This window comes from Desmodus rotundus, chromosome 3, assembly GCF_022682495.2.
Source record: "Desmodus rotundus isolate HL8 chromosome 3, HLdesRot8A.1, whole genome shotgun sequence".
In the NCBI taxonomy this organism is placed as follows: domain Eukaryota; kingdom Metazoa; phylum Chordata; class Mammalia; order Chiroptera; family Phyllostomidae; genus Desmodus; species Desmodus rotundus.
In genome coordinates, this window is record NC_071389.1 from 56448332 (window position 1) to 56466573 (window position 18242).

An 18242-nucleotide genomic window follows, 5' to 3' on the forward strand; every position below is an offset into this window, starting at 1 on the left:
AAATGAAAAGGGAACCTTTTGAGGTATTTTTAGTGAGATGGAAACGTCTGATTCAATTTACATATTGGAGGTCTATGTTGGGACTGTGGAAAATGAATCTTTTGTTCCTAGTTTTTATCCTAGCAGGATTAAGTATAAAATTTGTTTATATTTCAAGAAAAATCTACTTTTATCCCAAAACATACCACAAAACTATTATTCTACCATTTATGTCTGGCTAGTCTCAAAACATCAGACACTTGAGTGTTTTATGTGATTTCTTAGTAAAAAAGATAAAAATAAATTTACACATAATAAAATCAAGGCCCCAAGAAATAATTAAAGCACATAAAAGAACTGTTTTATGGGGCATATAATAAACATACGGCCATTTCTTCGATTTGTAGAAGAGTTCATTGATTTAAAAAGCGCTGCTATTCAAAAAAAGTCTGATAATTTATAGCTATTTGAATAAAAGAATGATACTATGTGTATTCAAATATCACATTGACAGCCCTAAAATAACTGCCTTAAGGGTCAGGTAGAAATTGCTTTCCTCCATCAGTTTTGTAGCCTTACACTACCAGCTGGGTACACTGAGCTGTGTGAAGATGATTTAGCTAATAGTACAGACTCTGGGAAAAGACATGATGCCTTATTTTCTGGACCAGTGGTCTGACCCAATGTGAGACGGTTAAACTGATTATATAACTTGAGATATGAATACTTAAGAGCAAAGGAAACAGATTCAAAATCTTTGTCACACTTAAAAATGAAGGTTCAAGATCAGACTGATCCTGGTATTACTATGAAATGTTCATTTCTTTAGCACTCTACTGCTTTTCTAGCTCAGAGTATGCAGTTACTGCATGTTTTTTATGTTTAATAATATCCCTTTATGACAAGCCACTTAAATCTTGGAGGTATCTTACATTTATTTCAGACACTATATCTGATCAAAGTGCAAGGCAGAAAAGGTTGCAACAATAACCTTAGAATTAAGTTGTTTACATCCAGATACGCTGTGAAGGTAAGTGAAAACAGCAAGGACATTCCAGGCAGTTTGGATTAGGTTGCACTCTCACTATCTACTTAAAATGTTTTCATGTTTATTTTTCCCCTAGCACTATTGTGAGCAATGTCATTTCAAAATAAAATTCTTCCCTTTAAGTTTTTTTTCTAAAATGCTTTATCCATCATAGTAAAACTGTGCTCTCTCCTGGGGTAACTGCAAATCGGGACACCAAAAATGCACCTACATATCTTCATCCTCCTTATCTCCACACCGGGCAGGGATGGCAGCCAATTTATGACTGGAGATGTTGCTAAACTCATCAAATAAAATACCGTTTTCTGCTTCTGTGATGTTTTCTGTTACAGCATCAAAGTTGTTTCTTTCAAAGCCCATTTAAATATGCCTGCAATTACAGTTAGTTATGCTAATCCAGCCTTTGTTGTACAGGCTTTTTGAAAATAGCAACTTTTTGGTTATGGCCAAATGACTCATACTTCATATTTTGGAAGAGGAAAAGCGTGTAATTTGAATACAATTCTGCTTATTGGTGTGTTAGAAAATATGGAGTCTTTAAGTTAGGAAGATTAATCCCATTCTGGAATTACTAACAACCAGTTTTCTTGTTGTTGTTATTTTTACTTCAGGGAAGTCACTTAGTTTTATTTTGCATCTCCATTTTCTCACCTACAAAGTGGTGACATTACCACTGTACCTTTCTAAATTTCTGTTGGATTGTCTTCAGTAATAAATGAGATAATGACTGTAAATGAACTTGAATAAAGCTGTGAAGCTATTTTATTCTTAGTATTTTAATCTTTAAAAATAGGAATTTGCCTAACTCATAGTACAAAAATCTAGTTCTAGTTCAGAGTTCTGATAAAATGCAAATATATGTTTTAGGGGATTCCTTTTTAATGTAAAAGTGAAATTATTTAATGTTTTTAATTTTCAAAATAATCTTACTTGAAAATGAAAAAAAAACTATAATCCATATAATATTTTGTTATAGGAATAAAATTTAAGTAAAAAATTAGTTGATGATTAATTTAGCTGTTCGTAAAAGAGAGATATTTGGAGCACTAACTCTTTACACGGGCTTGTTCATAGCAGCAAATTTTTCAGGCTAACTTGAAAATAAGTGATAGAGAACTGTGCTGCTTTTTGGCTTTTACAATGTTCCTGAAGACACCCAAATAATAAAGTGTTGATTTAATTAAAAAATGGAATATCTCCTTATCTCATAATCCAATAATTTTGTAGAGAATGATAAAATGATATACCAAGAACAAGAATAAGTAGGATCTCTTAAATAAGCTATTCCAAAGACCAATATCTGGTGGCCAAGAGATTATAAATATTAAAATTATGGTACTGACTTCCACCTATCTCTAATAAAAAAAGTCACTAATCACTAATATTGACTGAGCACTTACTATGTACTATGCAGTTACATTTAACTTTTCCTTAAATGTTACAACAATCTTTTGAAATGATATTGCCTGAATTTTATTGATGAAAATGTAGAAATCACAGAGATGTTAAGCAGCACACGGGAGGACGTAGCTTTAGAGTGTGAGAGCTAGGTTTTTAATCTGACAGCTGAGCTGACCCTCGAAAACATTAGCCAATGGTTTCACAGTGATGATAGCAAAGGGTCAAAAGCAAAAAACAATGAAGCTGTTGTTTGGAATCTTGTTTGAAAAGAACCATCGTCACATGGTATTTGTCCCTTACCGTGTGGCTTATTTTCACTCACCTTTAACTGGAACATAATCAACAGTAGAAAAAAGCAAACAAAATATAGCCAGAGACATTGAAGTTAAGAGCAATCTAACAATAGTCAGGAGGGAGTGGGGAGGGGACAGTGAGGAGAGGGGATTACAGGAACTACTATAAAGGACACAGGGACAAAATCAAGAGGGAGGGTGGAGGTGGGGGAGGGAGGTGGGTTTGGCTGGGGTGGTGTGCAGGGATGGGGAGAAAAGGCATACAACTGTAACTGAATAACAATAAAAATTATAAAAAAGAAAAGAAAAGAAACAGCCATCATGAATGAGATTGGGAAGAAACACAGACCGAAGAGTCCTATAGCACAAGTTTCGATCTTATGTGACTTGTCCAAATTCTAATTCTTTCCATCAGCAGAAGAAAGTTACTGATGCCCATTGTAGGGTTACTGTGAAAATTAAAAATCCATTAAAGATGGAAGGGAGGGAGGAAGAGGCAGATAACAGAGGATTTTTAGTGAATTGAAAATAGTCTGCATAATATAATGGTAGATAATTTCATTACACATTTTGAAACCCACAGAATGTACACCACCAAAGTTAACCTAATAAAAACTAGGGATCTGGGGTGATAATGATGTGTTCACGTAGGTTCATCACTTGTAACAAATGTGCCACTTGGGTAGATATGTTGAAAATGGAGAAGCCTGTGCAAACATGAGGTTTGGGGTGTGGGGGCATCTCTGTACCTTCCTGTCAATTTGCAATACGCCTAAAACTGCTTATAAAATAAGACTTAAAAAATTAAATATCCTCAGTTAATACTTGGCACAGTGGAGATGCAGTATAAATATTATAAACAATAAAGCATACTAGTTTTTCAATAAATAAGTAGGATAGTAAATAATTATTTTTAAGCCACTGCTCAGGTTATGGAATTCTACCTCTGTTTATGCACAGCATGCATTTATCACCATACCTTATCATCATAATGAATAAGTCTGGGATTTATATCAGTATAACTGCTCAGGTCTAGTATTTATAGTCAAATCTTTATTAAGACAGTCAATAGAAACACATTGCTGTGTAATTCTAAGATTAGAATTAGATTTCATTGAATATGGTACTACCATAAGTTTTCTAGTATAGCATATTTAGAACAAATAGAAATTACAAACACATTAAAAAGAATAAAACCCAAAACATGAGGAACTTATGTAGAAAAAATAGCTTCACCCCTACAGCAAACATTTATAATTTAAGGACTCTATGCATTCACCCCTAGTACAGTGATATGAGCTCATTGAATTAGAAAAGTAACATGCTGAGAAATAAAATGTGTTATTTGAAAGATGAGGACAGTGTTGTCTATTTGGTTTCATAAAAGTGATCTGTTCATTAGCAAAACATTCTCAAATTCTATGAAACGTTTCTGTTTTCTGATTAAATTTTCAAAGCATCAGATTTTGCACACAGTTCCTGGTCCATGTACACCTGGACATGCTTCCCACCTGAACACGTTTTGCGCCACAGTGTAACTCTGTCTGTTGTTGCCGCCTCTCCCCTTCTGCCCCAAAAGCGCGGGGCTTCTGACTGAGGAATAGGATTGCCAGTGGACCCTGCTCCCACCAGGGGTGGGCCTGTCCGCCCTGTACATCAGACTGAATTCAGATGCACAGCACTTATTTCTGTGGTTTTAATGGAAACCAGACTGGGGACACACATAGGTTGTTAACGTTGGCCATTTCTCTCAAATACTCAGTTTTCTCCATTTCATACCTTTGTTTTCTTTCCAGATTTAGTCTTCTTTTCTTTCCTTATGGGCTAGTTCTAAAGCATTTTTAAAAACAAGTTATTAATTTTGGTTCAGACTTTAGAATCAAACCAAGAACTCCTTTCACCACTGAATTCACATAACTGTTTAAAGTGAGTTTATTTTTGCACCATGTAACAGAACAAGGATCTAGCAACGTCCTTCAGTTTTAAAGAAATAAAAGATTCTGACTGTCCTGCATATAATTAAAAATAGTATTTTTAAAAGTTTTACATAAATATATAAGGTTTTAAAGGATATTCTTATGACTATACTTAAAGTTTCAAATAGGGGTTATTTTATGAGCAGGTTCAGTATATTGAAAACATAATAAAATAAAATGTAACATACCAATTTCTTCTAAGTGATGTATGAGATGTATGAGATGTGGTGTATGAGATGTATCAAATATAAAAATAGTTAAATGTCAATAGAAATAAGTAAAGAAGGAAGTCTATTTATACAGTTTTAGTTTAAACACATAAACACATTTTTCAACAATTTTTGGTATCTAAAATCTTGATAAATTGACCTGCTGGCTATTTTGCTTCACTTATAAAATGCGCTAAAATACCCATTAGTACTAATGGGAATTTGTTCAATATTTTATTTTTCATATCCATTTATATTCTATAAATCCCCTTTTTAATAACTAAGGACACGACTAATTTTATAAACAAGTTAAGATTATAGAAACCTAGAAACAGCTTTGTGTAGTTAATCATGAGCCTTACCTTGGATTTCATTATTTAATTATTAAGCACATATTGGTAATAATCTTTAGATAAAAACATACTGTTTTTTCTTTGCTCAATTCATATAATGAAGACCACACCCACCTCTCCGTCCAGCACCCACCCTGGCAGGCACAGCCACAGTTACCCTCTGCTCTTGGTGCTGCCGCCCTGCTCTTCTCTCAGGTACATGCACAAACAAAATTTGTATTAATTTGCAGTTTGCCTTTACTCTAAAATCTTTTACTCTTGGGGTAAATACTCTGATTTTAAATTGTTATTTAATAATTACCTACAGAATTGGGAGAAAATTAGAAACAAATCACAACTTTGTGTTTTGTCTCCTTGTGGATACAAGTGAATTTCAGAGCATAAAACTGAGGACATGCCTATGGATACAGGTAAATTTCAGTACCATGATCTATTTTCTTCCAGGTATTTAGGTGACCCAACTGTGCCATTTTGCCTTAAAAAAATTTGTAATCTGTTAAAAAAACATGACTTTCAAATCCTATGTGGTTAAAAAAATAAAAGAATAAAAATGCATCCAGTGGTGCTTTTCACTTTTAAACAATGTTATATCCAAGGAAACATACTCTGTTACTGTATGAATTTGTGATTGCTGCGATGACAAATAACTCCACACTTGGTGGCTATAAACAACACACACTGATTTTCCTGCAGTTTTAGAGGTTGGAGTCTGAAATCAGTCTCATTGGGCTCAGTGTGTTGCTATGGCTCAGTTCCCTTCAGGAAACTCAAGGGGAGAATCCATTATTCTGGCTTCTGGCTTCTGAAGCTGCCAGCATCCCTTAGCTCATGGCCCCCCTTCCATTATCAAAGCCAGAAATGACACTGCCTTACACTGACGTTTCTGCCTTCTTCTTCATATATTTAAGGACACTCGTGAGGTCACACTGGGCCTACTGAGCTAATCTAGGACAACTGCCCTGCTTTAAGGCAGTGATTTTCAACCAGTGAGCCACAGCACACTGCTGTGCTACAAAAATGTTTAGAACGTGTGGTACCTGACTATTTAGTTGGGGGCACTGACTTCTTTTCCCTTAGGCTGTCAAGTAAAAAATTGACAACAGCCCCCACAACAATCACTGTCTGGTATGAATGAATACAAATTGTGCTAATATGTTTTGTCAGATTGACAAAATTATATGATTGGTGTGCTGTAGAACTTTAGTAATTAGTTTATATGTGCTATGAGATTAAAAAGGATAAAAATCACTGACCTAGTCTATAGTGATAGAATTTCAAGCCTGGTTTGGGAGTGGGGACAAAAGTGACTGTAGTAGATTATATAGATACTTTTTGGGGTGATGTTTTACATGTTGATTTTGGCATTGGTTACATGGTATTATAAATTTATAGAAAAGTCATCAAATGTATTTAAAAATGAGTGAATATTATTTTATGGAAATGACACCAATATAAATAAAGTAGATTTTTAAAAATGCTACAGGCTAAATACTCTTGTACTTTTGAAGAGAAGAAAATAAGGTGGATGTGTTTGTCAGCAGAGACCAACTTTAGATTGCGGTAAGACCATATGGGGTTGATGCAAGGATAGAAAAAGGGTCCTATAAAATAGAACAGAGAACCCAGCAACCCTCTTCTGGGCACCTACTCAAACATTGTGAGAACATTTATTCAAAAAGATATATATATTCCTAAGTTCATTGCAGCACTATTTATGATGCCTAAGATGTGGAAACAACCAAAATGTCCTTTGTTAGATGATTGAATAAAGATGTGGTATGTAGGTGTAATGGAATACTACCCGTCCATAAGAAAAGATGAAACACTCTTATTTGCCATGGCATGGATGGATCTTGAGATTATCGTGCTTAGCAAAATAAGTCAGATGAAAAAAGTCGAGAACCATACGCTATCACTCATATCAGGCATATAATACTGGAAGCAACAAATGAACAAAGAAGACAAACAAAAACTCATGGCTACAGACAACAGTACGGGGGCTACCAGAGGGGAAAAGAGGTGGGTAAGAAATGGTGAACAGGTCAAATACATGGTCATGAAGGGAGATTTGAATTTGCGTAGTAAACACACAGTGCAATATACAGATGATGTATCATAGAATTGAACGTTTGAAACCTATAACTTTGTTAACCAGTCTCACTACAATAAATATAATAAAAATATAGAGTAGAGAACCCAGAAACAGAGCCGTGTTCAGATGTGTGTCTGTAGTAGTAGTGGCAAGAACAGTAGTAGTGCGCGTGTGTGTTGGTGAGTAGTCTGGAGGATAAGTGCTATATTTCATCTGGCACTACTAGAAACTAGCTACAGACTATTTTTGCAAGTAAATACAGTAACTTTCACCTAGAATTTATTAACAAAGTCTAACATGATTACAATACCAGACAGCCACCATCATCATGTATTTGTGGTAGAAAATACTAGCAAATAAATACAGGTCACAGGACCAGAAAATAATTTCATTGACTAAACAAAAAATTAACAAATAATCTTTATGATTTTATAACAAAATTAATAGTATCCTCCCCACAAAATTTTGCAGGCATTTAAATTCCCATAGCCATTCCACCCTCTGTCATATCTCCTCATTTACCTCGTGTGTGAAAAAGCTTTGGAGATCTGCTTCTTCGACAACCAAAATAACAGGACTTCCATTTAGCTCTTGGACCCTAAATCACGAATCAAATCACCAGTTCTCTTCCAGTTCAAAAGTACCCACTGGTTTCTAGATTCCTGACTCTAATCTCGGTGTCTATTATCAAGTCCCAGATTTCTGGAGCTTGTGGGATTCTTGGGGGGATTTTCTTGCCCTCTGCAAAAGATGGACATAGAGTATATATTGGCATAACGGATCATTCCACCCGCACGACTACTTTTGTGTTAAATGCATTATCTACCCTATCGCCGGCACTGTAAAAGTGAAGGGCACTGTTTTTGCTCACAAGAATATGGAAGATAAAAAGCTCGATTTTCAAGTAGAAAATTGCCTGCAATAATCAATGCTTCAATTCCTCTCCCATGTAATTCCTCAGGCTATTGTTGCAAGATATTTCTGTTTTTATTATCATCTTTTGCTCATAATGTTACTCTTCAGAATGTATGATCTATATTTCCCTTTGTGAAGAATTCCCTAAGAAATCTTACTGCATTTTACAAATGTGCACGAGAGCTGGTGCTGAAATCTGTGTTTCACATGCGTTGTTTCAATTGATCCTTACAAAAATTCCTGCGGTTTAGATTTTATTAGTTCTACTGCACCAGTTAAAAATTAGATAAACAGAGGTTGACTTTTTTTTTTTTTACAAAGCTGGAAATATTGGATTATTAAAATCCAAAATTAATGTAATGTCAAAGATTTTATCTTTTTTCTCTGTTATAATATCTATAATATGGTATATAGTAGAGCATGTATAGTATAATATAGTATAGACATTAAATTTTAAATAATGTTGATATTCTATATTTTAATATTTTGTAGTATCAATACTTATCACTTATTACTAGCAGTAGCAATTTTTTATAACCAGCTATGAGTTAAATTTAATAACACATTTCCAAATGTGCCCAACTTAAACTTTAAAAATACTAGTCTTCTCTAGACCTGCATAATTATTTTATGCAGGGTCTAGCCTTCTTAAGAAAGTAAAAACAAACTTTTATGATAATTTATAAATGGTTAACCTGACCCTCAAATATAAACAGTATTCATACAGTCTTGAGAGTTATGGACCCCAAACATCAATGTCATCATATGCTTTCACCTTTTAAAAAGTCTTTGTTCTTAAAAATTAACCTCAAATCCCATGTGTTTCAGTCCATTTCCCATAGATTGGTACTGAAATTACTTCATGATCCATCCCTTAGCAGCATCTCTCTTCTCACCCCTCCCTTGCAGCCAACATTTCAGATCTACGAAGTACATAAAGATTTTCAAAACACTCAGGTGTCTCATTTCTGGAACCACGCTGCTTTTGACATTATTTTTTAAAAATTCATTTTAATGAAAAATACTAATGTTTTAGGACACAGTTCCAATTTCATCTTTTTTTCCAGCAGCCTTCCTAGTTTCTCATCTGCTTGTGGGCATGAGCCCACACAGACCAGCTGGAAGGCGCTCCCTGTTCCTTTGTGCTGTCTATTCTCATCGTGGTTATTCACACCCAGTTCCAACAGTTTTTATTTACTATAAGACATTTTTTCTTTCTTTTCTTTTCTTTCTTTCTTTCTTTCTTTCTTTCTTTCTTTCTTTCTTTCTTTCTTTCTTTCTTTCTTTCTTTCTTTCTTTCTTTCTTTCTTCTTTCTTTCTTCTTTCTTTCTTTCTTTCTTTTTTAAATTTTTTATTTTTATTCAGTTACAATTGTCTGCATTTTCTCCCCATCCCTCCACCCCACCCCAGCCGGTCCCACCTCCCTCCCACCTCTACCCTCCCCCTTGATTTTGTCCTTGTGTCCTTTATAGTAGTAGCTCCTATAGACCTCTCTCCCCACTTGTTTTTCTTCTGAAGACTAAGGACATTGTCTTTAATTCTTTCTGAGGCTTAATACCTTTTCATGTAAGAATAGACATAATAAATACTCAGTTAAAGAAACAGGCTTCTTACAACATAACATTGTCTCCAATAGAAACCTATAAATCAAGTCCATTTGAATGTCTCATGGAAAAAAGTGTTGACTTCTATAATTAAAAGACTTTTACTTAATATTCTTAAAACACAAAATTTTACAGCCACTGAGGAGTTAAAGTTTTATTTATAAAGTCATAAAATTTAGCAGAAATCTTTAGCAATTAGTTTCCAATTGAGAGTGCTAAACTCCAGCCTCATGGAATTTATAAATTGTTCTGAAGAAATATTTTATTTCTTTACAGAATTACAAGGCTGGAAATAAACTAGAAAGGTCACTTAGTTCATTGCTCAAGTTTAAATAATCTCAGAAATGAGAAGGTATACCGTTTCTAAAAACTTTCAGGAAAGTAGATACGTGGCAACTTCTCTCTGTACTCATTCCAGTACTTATCACCTTTCACCCTACAAATTTCTCCCTAAATGTAACCTAAATTTCTATTGCTACAGGTTAAACCATTTCCTTTTGTACCATCACTATTTAAGCCTGAGAAGAGCACATTAATCTCCTCTGTGTGGACAGCTTGTACAGTTATTACTGGATCCCTGAGTACTTCCTTTGCCTTACGTTTAATCGTCATTCTCCAGGTTTCTATTACTCTTTGTGACACCTCTTAGAATTCTTGCCACAGGCACCAGCTACTCTTCACAACGGCATTCTAATTTTCACTCCTGTCCCTCAATAAGTTGTCCTACCAAAAACAGTTGTATTATCATGCAAACTACAAATAGTACAGAATAAAAATGTTATAAAAATGAATAATGAATATGAAATGACTAAAGGAGCAAGGATCGGCTGAAGAACGAAGCCGTGGTTACATCATGTCCATTCCCTTTATGATGTATCAGGTTATTTTGTGTCGATTTATTGCACCACTGATTTAGGTATAAAAATTAAATTGTAACAATTTATTTTCACCCATAAAATGGTTACAGTAAAAACACCTACCTCATAGGATTGATAAGAATGATATGATTGAATAAAAAGACTTATTTCATTGAATAGTGGTCAGTAAATGTTAGTTATTATTAGTAGTGTTTGTAGTAGTACTGATGACCAATTACTCTCCTTAAACATATTAACCATATTATATAACTTCAATTCTCCAAAAAGCTTTAAAATGACTAAGGACATGGTTTTCTAGAAACAGAAGTATATTTAATATCCTGGGTTTCCTCAGTTTTACAAAAGTGGCAGCTAAGAACCATTTCAATTTATGTTCCACATGTATTATAATTCATTTTTAACTTTTACTTTTTACTTCTATTTTTAGTTTTCTTTGCAATTTGCCCCACCTATCTATTTCACTTTCTTTGAGTTCAACTTTTAGGACCTTCTAAGAAATATGATGCTATAACATTCGTTTTTGAGCTTTCCATGATTTTTGTGTTCATATTGTTATATTAAAGACTATTTTTTGACATCCTGGACTTAAGCTTGAGAGCTGTATAACTTGAAAATGCCACTTATTTTCCCTATTTGCAAATACCATTCTAAAATATGTGTGGCATTCTTGTTAGAGACTGACAACCCCCTGCTGTAACATTCACCAGTGAAAGGTAGTCCAAAAGCGGGCATCCATAGGGCCTTACAATCAAGGCACAAGTGGGGACGTTTGAGGAGTTGAAACAAACAAATGGACTCTAAATCATGGAAGGTGTTTGACTATTAGTAAAAAACTCTTCTAAGTGACATAAAACATAAGACAATTATCTCACAAAAGAACAAAGCACAGCAGTTGAGTAACTACAGGGGTGATTAGTAGCGTAGCTGTGCCATCAAGGTTACCTCCTCTTTCTGTAAAAGAAGATTAATGTACAAGATAGATATAAAAGTTACCTCACATGTAGTATATATAAATGACGAGATGGGAAATAAAAATAAGTTTAGGAGACATGAAGCCTAGAGAGAAAAAACATTCAACTGGAATTCCAATTAGAGTAAAAGGAGAGCCATTGTTTTATGAACTAAAATAAATCTTTTAAAGAATTGAAGAAAAGAATGTCTAACTTCAGGAAAAATCAGTTTCAAGCAAGAAAATAACTATCAATGGAAGCCTGAACACATCAGAGTGAAATGCATAGAGATCTTATAAACATTATTTTGGACACATCTGGACAAAGTGAGATGATGACCATCTCCAAGCCAGGAGGAGTCCTCACCAGCACCCAAAGCTACTGGGACCTGACCTCAGGTTTTCAGCCTTCAGAACTGCGAGAAAAGACATTTTTGTTTTTTAAGCCACCCGGTCTATACTGTTTTGTTACGGTAAACCCAAGCTGATGTACAGCAATGTAGAGAAACGATAGAGGGTGGCAGACATTTTAAACAGTGACAGCTAGAAAATAATATGCCAGGCACCCTCACAAATGTTAGGGAAAATTCAGAACGTTATGTTGAATTAAAGGACAAGAAAAAAATACACACATCTTTAGATATACAAACATTGCAAAATTTACCGCCAATGGCGAACTTCAGGGCGAAGAATATTGAACACAGAAGAAGGAGTGGTAAACATGAGGAAGTGGTGAGAAAGAAATGAATAAATAACAATGCAAATCTAAAACAACCTTACTGGATAAGCAGTAGATTCAAAGAAACAGTAGCGTAGTGGTTCAGAACGTGTTTTCTGGAGTTGGCCTGCCTGCCATTCAGTCATTAGCTAGTTGTATGATTCTTGGCAATATATCAGTTTCCATATTTGAGAGATAGGTATTGTGAGGATTATATGAGTTAACACAAGCCACGGTCCTAAAGCAGTTCCTGCCATAAAGTAAGCCCATTATAGCTCTTAATATTTCTATTATAATTGCTACTATTACTTTGAAATAATAATGACTAATTTGAGGGACAAAAAATACTAAAATAAAATATTGCACCATACTAACAAGTTAGATGAAAGATGGGTAACCAGTGCTGAAATATTTAAGTTCCTATATTTTGAGATGTATGTGGACATAATGATTATCTTTGTCTTGTTTAGTTAATTATGCAAGCTGAAAATTAAGGACACTATCAAAGGAAAAGAAACTGAACAGGAAAAATATCTGCTAGGACACAGGCAGGATACATTCTGAATGCAGCCATCTAGGTAGAAAAGCATGTGCTACATGAGAAGTAAAAGACAGGCCAGCCTGAATCTTTGGCATGACAGTCAGTGCCAGAACTCACAACTGTGGTGTATGAAGTTCTAATGAGAAGACAGCTTGACTTGAAAATAGTATGTCCAGAAAAAGTTTTCAAATGAAAGAAGCTGTCAGACATTTTCAAATATAGTGGAACACAGAGAACACAGTGGTCAGAAATCCTCCTTAAAAAAAAAAAAAAGATTCAATGATAGAATTCAGCTAATTGGAAAAGATATTTTTTAATTCCTAAAAATGAAAAATCAACATTGAAAATTGCTCAACCAAAGCATTAAAATGTTTAAAAACATAAAATCAAGACTAAACTTCTATGGGAATTGAGAAAGAAGAAAATATCAATAGTATAAGCCTTGACAAAGTGAAAGAACATAAGCAACAAAATCAGGTAAAAAGAGAAAACAGGGGAGAAGAAAGTGCTACTATGTAGTTGATTCATATTTTGTAGCAGCAGGCACACCAGTACTGTCTGAAACTAAAACAAGTGGTAAAAAATTATCTCAGCACTCATATATATACACACACACATAGACTTTATATATACATATATGTATATATATATATATATATATATATATATATATATACATATATAGTCTGTCCAAAAGGTATCCAGCCATGTAATATGAAAAATGGAGACATTTGTTGAAGAAACAAGATACAAGAAACATTGTACATAGGACTATGACACCTCAGTCCCCTTCAAAGCAGGCACCTTGGGACCTCACACAATTCTCCCAATCGCCATCAGCTGCCCTGTCATATTTTTCTGAATCTCATTAACAGTCTGAAATCTCTTCCCTTTCAAAGGTGATTTTAGTTTTGGGAAAATCCAGAAGTTGCAGGACACTGAATCTGGGCTGTAGTGGGTCTGAGTCCCCTGGGTGATTTGATGTTTCACCAAAAAACTTTGCATAACATGTGATGCATAAGTAGGCACATTGTCATGATGAAGCTGCCAATTAACAGTTTCCCATAGCTGCGGCCTTCTGAATCATCCCAATATTTCCACAGAGGAATGTTTAAGCTTAACGCAAAATTTGATGCAGATTCATTTCTCTACTCGCTCAGTCATTTTAAATGCAATGGCTGCACCGTACACATGCTCACTCAACAGGCGTCTACTGCCTCCACTGACTAGTGCAGTAAAGTCATAATTGTTCGCGCATGCACATTCCAGTCCACTCTCTTTGGCTGCCAGGCTACATTGATTTCATGCAAACCATTTTTGTTATATTAACAATGGCTAGACTTTTCCCAGACAGATTTCTCTCTCTCTCTCCACACACACACACGTGTGTGTGTGTGTGTGTGTGTGTATATATATATATATATATATATATATATATATTTCATTGTGGTGGGAAAAATGTATATATACACAGAGTTCTTTTAAAATTCATTTCTCTGGTGATTAAAAATAGGAATCTGAAACTACCAATTCTTTCTAGTTCATTTCAGTTTCTTTTTTTGTTAACTTCTAGTAAAATGAGAGTGAGAGTGCAATAACAATATCAATTGTCTTTTAAATAGCAGTATGCATTATTTTTTCTTTCATTCAAACTCTCAAAAAGTGCATATGAAATAATATTTTGCAGCAAATAAAATTGAAATCCAAATGCAAACTATGTTTCTACTCAAATTCAAATATTTTCAAAATTGTTGACTCATCATAACTAAAAGCAGCTGGTGTCCTATATGAAATGACTATAAACAATCTAAGTTAATGTCTCAAAAGATCATCAAAATAGAAATAAATGTCTCTTGAAAAAGAGGCTGGGATCTAAAAATGAATTTGACCATAAGGGAGGTGTTCTGTAGCAACATGATGCTTTGAAAGCACTTTAATCTCCATACATGTGTCGTGGAACAAAAATAGATAAATCATGGCACGTTGGTATCATTTAAAAGGGATATTTTGGAAGGAGCTGTCAGTGCTATTTTTAACAGTAAATTTTCAATCACAGATGATTTTTTTCTCCACCACCAAGAACATTAGTTAAAAGTAGCTGCAACTCTCAATGTCTAAGTCAATTACTAACAGAAAGTACAATAATTGCAATTTTCATGCATGGCTTCAGGCAGTCACACAGCATATAGATGACAGTCTAGCATGGTACATGTACCAACGAGAACCTCATCAGTTCCAGTAGTTTCCAAATCACATTGGAGAAAATGCACCCCAAAGTACATGCAAAATTAGCCATACGTATATAGGGAAAAATTTAACATTCCTCTGTTTACTTATATCTTTTCCTTTTTACATCTCCATTCAGGGATGTTTCATAATGTGGGCTGGTATAAATATAGTAAGTAAATATATTTGTATATATTATGTTTAATCTAAGAAGTCTAATTTATAGCATGAATTCAGGATCAAAAAGTTTTACCATCATTAATTAGAATGGGATTAATCCCATGCCAATTCTAAATATTTGGTAGTTACTGCTCAGTTCACTGTTCTGAGAAAATTCTAAGGCAATGTCCAGACAATGGTGGTAAGAGATACTCTTATGAATTGAATATTTGTGCCCCGCCCCCCAGATTCCTGTGTCAAAATGCTAATCCCCATGTGATGTCATTTGGAGATGGGGCCTTGAGAGATAAGCAGGTCATGAAGGTAGAGACCTCATGAATGAGACTAGTGCCGTATTAAGAAGATGAAGAGACCACAGTGTTTCCTCTTTGAACTGTGAAGATACAAATAAAAAAAAGCCATCTGTAAACCAGGAAGAGTGTTCTCACCAGACACCTATTTTGCCTGCACCTTGATCTTGGACTTTCCAGCCTCCAGAACTGTATGGCATAAATGTTTGTTTAAACTACGCAGTCTACAGTATTTGCTATAGCAGCCCGAATTCAGTAACTAAGAAATCATCATGGTTACTTACGGGTAAAGACAGGAAGTTGGGCACCTTAGGAACCATCATCTGGGGTCCTGCGCTAGGTGCTAGCACATACTGCTTGGTTATTTCATGTGGAGAATTTCTTTGTTGCTATCCTTCCCTTTTCAATATTGCAGACTCCTGTAATTTTCTTAGGAGGGCCACATTTATTTCCTCTTTTTTTTGAACAGTATGTGAAGGTGCTCTAGACACCAAACCTGAGCCCGTGCTTAGCTGTAAGCCAGACTCTTCTGCTCTGAACCCTCATGGGTGGCCCTTTTCCAGTGCTTGAGAGCCCATCCATTTTGTCTTCATTGAACCTACACATTCTTCTAGTCTTTTCTGTCATTTTCTACTCTGTCTCTACTCAATTCTTTCCAACAGCCTTTATGTTTGGTCAATTTCCTCATGGGCTTTTCTATTTACCTTCATAGCCACACTACTTAAAAGAATTTCTTTACCTCTCAGACACTACTTGGCCCATTCTAGGTTAGATTCAATCACCAAAACTTCACCAAAGTAGTTCTTGCTAATGTCACCATTGATTTCTATGTTAAAAGAGTTACTGGGTGTTTTGTGATTCTCACTGAGCCTTTCGGTAGCATTTGAAACTGGAAATGCCCCCTTTCTCTTGATATGCCCATTCCTTTACCCTTAATGATAACATACAAGGTCTCCCTACCTTTAAGTCCACATCTCTAAATCTCCTATGCCTATTTTATTTTCTCTTCTGAGTAAAGACTGGCATCTCTTAGGACTTGAACTTAATTCCCCTTCATTTTCATTATATGATCTCCTATGTGGCCCCTATAGGAAATTGTACTTGCTTACATGGTTTCCATTAATACCCACATTCTGTGACTTCAAAATTTTTCTGCCTACATAAGACTTTTCTAAGTTTCAGACCAGTGTGTGCAATTGTCTCTTCTCATGTGTATAATCAGCAAGTCAGGGATATCATGTCCAAAACAGAAATACTCATCTTTCTTCATATGTTTTTTTCATCAAATGTATCTGCCTAATTGTTCTTACTACAAACCCTAGAGATATCCTTCTTATCTTTCTGCTTTTCAGCTGGAATATCCAATTCATCATCCTCACCCATAGATCTCCACATTTTTTACATCATTCCTGTCTGTTTTCCTCCATCCTTCTGGTCACTAATCTTTACAAAGTCAATATTCTCTCTTCCTGGCCAATCCAACAAAACAGCCTTCACCTGATGAGCCTGAATCCACCTTTATTGGCCTCGAATTCATTTCCTTTGCAGAAGAAAATTTGATATTCAAAATGCAAATATTTGAAACTAGAATCCAGTTTTTCTATGAAAAACATCATGACCTCCATAATATGACCACTGACCAACTTTGTAGACATGTTCTACAATTGCATTACTTTACTAACTAGACTTCAGCAACTTATTTTTGGTTTTGGAATTTGCATTTCTTTAACATTCATTAGGGCTTTTATAAGTGCATGTTATGATCTTTTTACCTCTCATTTCTATCCTCAAGAACATGCTGCATCAAATTAATTCCCAGCTCAACCCTCAGCTTAACCATTGTTTCCTTAAGACTCTTCCATGACCATTCAGACCACTCAAATAATTCATTCGTAAATTGTATTTTCAATGTTGTTCTCTCCTTCTAGAATCCATGAGGGCCACATATGCTTGTTTATAGTTTTATACTCATTTCTAAAAAGTGCCTAATATATCATAGGTGCTCAAAAAGTATTTTCTGAGTGAATGGATTCATTAATGAACCGTTAGACAAAGGATTCAACTTGACTTCTCTATTGTTAAAAAAGTGACCTACAGGAATTATAAAGTTATATAAGAAGGTATTATTTATCATAATACTTAAATATATCTTTAAATGGTAACTACATTTATGTGTCTATAATTAGGAATATTGACAATTATAATGAATGTTGTAAAATGTATTAGAATTTAAAATTTAAAAAAACCTTTAAAGTAAAGACATTCAGTCATAACCTAATGCTTTCTTGCCACATTACATAAAGAAAATGATGAAAAACAAATGTTGTTATAAGGAGGGTCTAAAAAAATTTATTCAAGGATTTCCCCTAAAAGTTAACTTGATCATCAGCTCCTTAATAATAATGTTGAAATGAGAAGTTCACAAACGTTAAAGTGGAGTGAAGTCAAAGGTAGGTGAACCTGATGGGGATTTCCACCACTGGCCAAGTGTAAGAAGTCTGTTTTGAATTTTTAAGAATGATAAGTTGAAATTTAGTTTCAGAAGTGTTCCTTTTCATTTTAATCAATTGAATTTTTGTTTAGCCTTTCT

General features: G+C 34.6%; 1 protein-coding gene across 1 annotated transcript in view; it reads right to left on the bottom strand.

The window, feature by feature from the left end:
* The window catches only part of ADGRL4 (adhesion G protein-coupled receptor L4), a 111791-nt gene that overhangs the window by 71625 nt on the left and 21924 nt on the right, over positions 1-18242 (bottom strand). The gene's annotated exons all lie outside the window — the stretch shown is intronic.